Here is an 8,111-nt window from a genome sequence, read left to right on the forward strand (position 1 = left end):
GGTTTCGCCTCCTTGCAGTTCGGTTCGGCTCCAAGCAGTTCGGTCCATTTCGCCTTCGGTTCATTTCGCCTCCTCGACCAACTTCGCCTGCGAGATCCCTCGGACAGAAGCTACTTTCGGTTCCCAGCCCATAGACCGAACCTACCTTCGGTTCTAAGCTCCAAGGACCGAACCCTCACCTCAGACCTCGGAAGTTCGCCTCCTTTTCTCGGTTTTCGACCATTTTCACGTTTTAAGCCCGTTCTTGGTAAATTCAACGCGGGATTTTCATATAAATCCATATTTTATCATTTTCAACCCTCTAAGATCATAAAATATCCATATCCTAGATATTTCTAGGATATAATCCATAAAATTGTTTAGGATAAAAGTGCAAAGTACAAGAAGGTACTTTGACTTTTCCCATATAGCTATGACAACAAGCCATCTCCCATACCCACTCTATGACAACCTCCAGTCACTATTCACATCAGCCTTAGTCAACTATTTGTACTTTCACACCCTTCTCCAACAAGTTACATTAATCAAGTCTTGGAAAATCCTTATCTCTCCTCCAAGACTTCACTTCTCACCAAAAACAAACTCACTTCTCTCTCACCTTCTCTCTCTCTCCAAGAACTCGAAAAATCCAAGGCTGATCTTGAGCTTTCTTCCTCACTCTTGGTAAGTATCTTCACCCTACTCTTGAATATTCTACACTTCTTCACACAAATCATGGATTCCTTATACAAATATCGTCATATTTGTTCTTAGATGTTCAAATCTTCACGCAACTTCCAAGTGTTCTTGACTTAGAAACTTCTTTTCTTCAACATCCATCCCACAAAATCACTCAAGGTGAGTTCATACCCATACATTTTCATGTTTTCTTCGAGTTTTAGGGGGGGGGGGGGAATACAAGTTAAAACACCAACAACTTAACTAAACTCAAACATCAGCTTTCAACAGGAAAGTTTAGTCCTATTCACGGACTGTTTTGACCACGTTAAACTTAATATCTTTCAAAACTGTTTAATATGCGAGTAGTTCAGGTTTATATCTTTCTAATGACTACTTGCACATCTACATACGATTTTTCTACAATTTATGGTGATTTTTACAAAACTGCCTATCATTTCAGAAACGAATTCGGACCAGTATGTGAATATGAACATTTTCACACAAGTTAGAGACTTCTAAAAATCATAACAAAAAATATGAATAAACTAGACACATTTTCTAAACTCTTCGAGTTTACGGACTCAGTTTTCAACTTCGTATGATTTTTCTATGATTTTTCTAAAGCAGTGCAGAAAAGTTAAAAACTAGTTACATAGCTTACAATATTAACAACACTTTGTAGCATGTTGAGCAAATTGTATAACAATAAGTTTATAAATTTTGAATGTATTTCTTGTTAGTCTAACATCATAAACAGAAATTAGTCATTCATGATAAGGGTTTTTTATACACTTTAAATAAGTACAATAAACTATAATAAGTATAGTTTATGGATTTTTACAATACAATTCTACCACAGAAAAGGGTTTTACTCTCAATACAAACGGGTTTTCATTTACCACATGATAGACTATAATAGGTATAGTTTATGGATTTCACATTACAAACATACTACACGAAAAGGGATTTCAATTCTACCACATAAAAGGTTTTACACGCATACTACACGTAAACTCGTTATCGTAATTTGTGAGACTAGTCTTCATTGTACTCTTAGAGTACGAGTTAAAATTTCCTGAACAGTTATAACCAGAGTATCTTGTAGGGAGAGCGTGATAATTGTGTATAGATATATATTGGGATTGACAACCCACACCCATTCTGCTTGCAAAAGCCCGATCGGCCGATCGGGGGTGACAAATGTCATTTCGATTCCGACGCCTGAAGAACGTCGCAGCAGGCATCTCTGTTATAGTATGGTTATAGCGACTCACATAGGGAGATAACGACACATATAGTTTACGGGAATTTCTACTTTAAAAAGGGGTTTTACCTATTTTGAAATTGCTTACAAACACATTACAAGTACAAAACACACATACATTCAGTCTTGGAATTTAAGACTACATAACATTTTTATAAGGAAAATATTGGATTTTTCTTGAGTATACGTTACATTTACAAACAAAGGTTTTCAAACTCTACATCCAAAAGCTTATGAACTCACCAACTTAATTGTTGACACTTTTTTTGAAACTACTTGTATACTCAGGAAATCAGTAAAACAGGTAAAGTGCAACTTTTGAGGATGGGACGCTAAGGCGTCAAACAGTTCATTTTGTCATCATAGTGTAATTGATTTTAAAACATGTAAACTCATACTATGGTGTACATTTTTCAATTATATTATGATGGTTGTATTTGCTTTGGTCACTATTATACTCGTTGTTATGATACTATACATGAAGTCCGCCACCCCCGGACGTTACTGTCATCCTTGGTTTGGGGGTGTGACATAAAATTCTTGAACGTATTGGAGCCGTAGCCTATCGCCTCGACCTTCTAACATTTTTCAAACTTTGTATTCCGCATTTCGCTGTTATAACCAAGCTACACTCAGCAAGGGTTAGAAAAAATTTCACCTAAATGGATCACTGAAGAACCAAAACCAACATATACTCCTAAACATATCATGCATACCCGTACTTTTGCTAGCGTTCAAACTCAAGTACTCATCAAATGGCCAATCCGGACCTCTCATAATCTACATAGAAAGACAGTAGCGAATTAGAACAAAGATTTCCTAACCTCATGGACGAGGTCGTTTCTCATAGGGAGAGTATTGATATGACCCACATACAACCCAACCAAGAAGTACCAGTAGCAACTAGCCCAAAGATGCATCTTCGGCTCAAACACAATGTGAAAAAGCCTGTCTAATTTTTGGATTGATTCCCACATGATTACTTAGTCAAAGCTCGTGTGCTGTTTCATTTATTTTCTGAATAGACATTCCGATTAGTAGGTTAAAGCTTTATTGTTGCACCCACGATCTCTAAGATTTGTGTTAGCATTCCGTTTTCAATATATTTAAGTTTCATATTGCATGAATGAAAAACATCAAAAAATTGTGTGAGACTCTGTTTTTCTTTTTCGTATTCTTAGGAGATTAACCATCTTAAATAGCTCATTTTATAATAAGAAACAATTATCGATGAAATTTGCTAAACGTTAGATGCATTATTGTGTTTTTTTACCGAGTTTTACTTCTTTTTTGACTAATTGGGCCGGTTCATTATGGGCCTCCATGTTGGTAATCTTTTTAAGCCTATTTCTCTCATTCAAAATTAGAGGTGGCAATGGGTCGACCTGGGTTGGGTTCGGGTTCAACCCATTTAATAATTGGGTTGAAAATTTCAACCCAACCCAAGCTGTTTATTTAAATGGGTTGATATTTCCAACCCAACCCAACCTTTTAGATAAATGGGTTGTCACCGGGTTGACCTGTTTATATAGTTCCCGACGCAACCTATTAAATAAATGGGGTAAACTTGGGTTAACCCATTTAAAATCAATTAAATAAATTATATAAATAAATATTATACCATTTAAATTATAAAACGTAAATAAAACTTCATAATTATGAGAAAAGCACAACCCTAATTCATAAATACAAATAAATTGTTCAAATAACATGAAAAATGTTTAGTTTTACCGTGATTTTGGAGAGTGACCAGTATTATCAGCGCTAAAATAGGATGAAAATTAGGATTGAATTTTATTAACATAGATAATAATAATGCCACATTATAATTTACAAATTAATACTTATATTAATACATGATAATAATTAAATAATATTAAATTAAATATATATATTAAAGTTAAATGGTTTGACTGGTTGAAAACAGGTTGATAATTTTTACCCAACCCAACCTATTTAATTAAATAGGTTAGACGGGTTGACCCATTTAAGTTAAATAGGTTGAAAATCTCAACCCAACCCGCTAATTTTGGGTTGGTTCAGGTCAGTGGCGGATGTAGTGTAGAAACAGTGGTGTCCATCGCCCCACTTGAAAATAGGACGCATCTTATATATTAGGAAAAAAAAATTATTCTTTTAAATTTGTGCAGACTTCTCTTGGCACCCTCTTGATCATCTTCACTTATTTAAAAGAATAGTGTAATGGATATATTTTTACGCAATTTCAGTTTTCACCATTAGATTTTTTTCATTTTTTTTGAAAACTCATCAAAAATTTCATCTATTTTTATAACTCATAAGAAACCACATCAATTTGTTGCTTTCTTCCTACTGCCACCATTGCCGGAGGAATGCTACAGTTGCCGCCTAAGGTATATTCGGCCACCGTCGCCAGAAGGGACTATTGTTAGTTATAGGTTGGACCCCGGTTGATATTTATCCTGGATCCGCCACTGGTTCGGGTTGGGTTGGCGGGTTGGATCGATTTTTGGCGGCTTTATTCAAAATACATGTCAAGTGAATTAGCTTTCGGGGCACGTGCCCCCATATCTTAAAAGCAGTGCGTCCGCCCGTTGCTTACTTCTCCTCTCCTTCTCCTTCTCCTATCTGGCTATCTCCAGCTTCGAATTAACGCCTCCACTGATTCTACTACTTCGAAATTTGTACTTTTAGTTTTCTCCTTCACCTTCTCCGATTTCAAGCATTTTTATTTTTGTTTTTGCGTATCTGATACTTTTATCAGTATATTGAGATTGAGATTTATCTGATACTTTCAGTATATTGAGATTGTTACAGAAATGTTTGGATAGTTTCAGAAATGTATGGATTAGTTCAGAAATGCTCCAGAATTTTTAGAAAATTGGGGTTTTAATCTGTTGCAGTTTATGAGTTTTAAGCACGTAAATTTTTAAAAAATTTAGAGATTTTACTGTGTTCGGGTTTAAATCTTAGTAGCTTACTGTTTAATTTGTTTCAGAATTTTTAGATTGTTTCAGAAATGTTTGGCTTTTAATAACGTATATAGTTGTAGAAATAACCCTTCTGTTCACCCCATATTTATACTAGAAAATGTTGAGAAATAATGTTTATCATTCTTACATCATTCTTTTGAAGCTTTTGAAGTATTCATGGAAATCGGATCTTGCATTAAAGTTCAAAATGGCAGCTGTCCAACATTATACTTAACTCGTGCAAGTTACCTCCATGAACAATCTTATTCAACCCAAAACCGTATTTCAACTCCTTCATCTTATGTGACACTTCCTCGCAAAAATTGCACTTGCAAAGCAACTTTAAAGGAGGCCAATAGCAAGATTGAAGCTGTAGAAAAGGTAAAACCTTTTCCTAATTCCTATTACTTTATCTATTTACTATAATTTCTACATATGCTTCTTGTCTACATTTCCTGAAAAGTTACATATAATTTCAGGTAAAAGTGAAGCCTTCTGAATTTTCTTCTGAGCTTGAGCTCTCGAGTTTAACTGCTAAGTCTCTTAGATGGGCGTTATAGGAATAAAGTCGAAGATCTCGCCCACTATTTGAGTGAATATGGTCTTATCTACTATCGCACCCTGGTTGAGGTATCATTGTGAATAAACAAAATCCAATTCACTCAAAGTAATATAAAAATTTGTTTTGATGTTTTACTTTTTTTATACCTTAGGTAAAGTGGCTACTAAAGCTCTCACAGATTCCTCAAGTATCTGAGGTTCCAAGCTTTAGCAATGAATCCCAAAAGAAATTACAAGAACTAATTGATGGATTTAGCAATGGTGATGCAAGGCAAGTGAAGAATATCGAGAGAATAACTAATCATGATGTGAAAGCAGTCGAGTATTTTCTTAAAACAAAGTGTCAAGAAGATCCACAGATAGCTAAGGTCAGTGTCAATGTCAATGTCATATCTTTTAGGTTTAATGCAAGAAATATAACATTTTACTCTAAAAAACGTACAGGTGCTTGAATTTTTTCATTTTGGATGTACATCAGAAGACATAAACAATCTAGCTCATGGTCTAATGCTTAAAGAATCATTAAACTTGGTTATTCTTCCAGGGATGGCAAAAGCCAATGCTCACATTCCTATGCTTTCTCGAACTCATGGACAGGTAAAAAAAATCTTTTTTTTTTTTTTTTTTAATTATAACATCTATAAATTTAAAAGGGTAATTAATAATTTGTTTTATATGTTGTTCTATAGCCAGCTTCACCTACAACTTTGGGAAAGGAAATGGTGATATTTGCTGAAAGATTAAGCAGAGAAAGACACGATATTTCAAAAAGTAGAAATTTTGGAGAAATTTGCAAGAGCAGTTGTGAACTACAATGCACATGTTGTGGCATATAATGATGTAACACAAGTATGCTTTATTTTTATTCCTTAATCTGTATTATGTATACTGTAGTTGCTTACATTGTTTCTAAAACAACCCTATTTGTGACGCAGATTGAATCTCATGATTACATGGCAAAACTTTTCCATTCATTTATTCGATTTAATAACATCTTGCTTGATTTTGATAAAGACATATGGGGATATATCTCTGTTGGATACTTCAAACAGGTAAACTTTCCAGAATCTTTGTGAATTGTGATAAAGTGATAATCAATTGGGTCTTTTGACATTTTAAAACTATTGTGTAGGTGACTAAAGCTGGTGGAATCGACTATGCCTTACAAAGTCAACCCAATACATTGACTTTGAAAACAGTGAAGGAAATCTTGGAATTGCTAATGCAATTTTAGACCATTTAAGCATGAAGTTACCTATCTCCCGTTGGCAGGTATATAAATTTATGAGCAAATTGCAAAATTGGTCCCTGTGGTATTCCAAAGATTGCAGTTTGAGTCCTTTTTTTTTCTTTCGCATGGTCAGTCCAAAGTTGAAATTTCCATGCAGATTTGGTCTCTCGAGTTAACTGCCGTCTAAAAAGAAGACTCAAACTGCACTTTTTGGGATACCACAGGGTCTAATTTTGCAATTTAATGAAAAATGGACTCAAACTGCACTTTTTGGGATATCACAGGGACCATTTTTGCAATTTACTCCAAATTTATCATGTAAACATATTTTTTACCCTTGACCCCCCATTTTCGTTAAAATTACAGCGTGACTTGACTGATTCTACTGTTTTGAGAAACATTGGTGTGGGATTACAAGAGTGCACTTGCTGGAATCAGGAAGCTTCAGGTAATAAAATGAACAATTTATTTATTTATTTATTTTTTTAATTGGGTTAAGATTTTAATATTTTATTTGTATTTGAACATCTTTATGTTTGTGTGTTGTAGGTGAATGAAGCTGCCTTAAACAAGGATCTGGACAACTCATGGGAGGTTCTTGCTGAACCGATACAGACAGTATGTATCTGTATCTGGCTTTCAAATTTTATATTTTAATCGAAAATAGTTTTTATTTATTTATTTATTTTTGTGTTTGTGTGTAGGTGATGAGAAGATATGGTGTTGAGGAGCCTTATGAGAAACTGAAGGAGCTTATGAGAGGAAGAGTGGTTAATGAAGAGAGGATTACTGAATTCATTAAAGGGTTGGAAATACCGGTTGAAGCAAAAACAGAGCTTTTAAAGTTGACACCACATAATTATGTTGGGGTTGCAGCTCAATTGGTGGAGGAAGCGTGTTTTAGGGCTAATAATAATGGGATGTGGTGAATAGGTTGATTTTGAGGTGATTTTATTGGATTTGTGGTCAATGTGGTGATCCAACTGAGGTGTATGTTTAGAGAATGTTTTTGTTGCAAATGAGTTTGTGGTCAATGTGGTGATCCAAACCCGGGGTTTAATCAGTACTGTTTGACCTGTTAGCCAAGTGAAAATCGAGGGGAATAAGTTTAAAACCAACACGAGTTCCTTCACTTTGTTGCCATTTCCGTTATTTAATCGAGGGGAATAAGTTTAAAACCAACACGAGTTTCACATATATTGACAAACCCGTTATTTAATCAGTACTATTCAACGGAATTGTTTCACTACATCTTAATCCTCAACAATGGTATTTTCAGACGAATTCCTTCACTTTGTTGCCATTTCCGTCGCCACCAAAGCAATAACCCATATTTTGTGTTCATCGATTTCCTGCAATATCATGTAACTGACGGGATCTTTCATGCAGTTGGGAGATGTCAAAGAAATTGGGGCTAATATGAAAAGTGTAATCTTTTTCAATT

General features: G+C 34.7%; 1 pseudogene; it reads left to right on the plus strand.

Annotated features, from left to right (window-relative positions):
- Positions 1 to 4,550: 4,550 nt before the first annotated feature.
- On the plus strand, positions 4,551 to 8,013 carry LOC145123306 (uncharacterized; annotated as a pseudogene).
- The last annotated feature ends 98 nt before the right edge of the window (positions 8,014 to 8,111 follow it).

This window comes from Lactuca virosa, chromosome 7 (assembly GCF_052849685.1).
Source record: "Lactuca virosa cultivar CGN04683 chromosome 7, Lactuca_virosa_CGN04683_v6, whole genome shotgun sequence".
NCBI classification, from domain to species: Eukaryota; Viridiplantae; Streptophyta; class Magnoliopsida; order Asterales; family Asteraceae; genus Lactuca; species Lactuca virosa.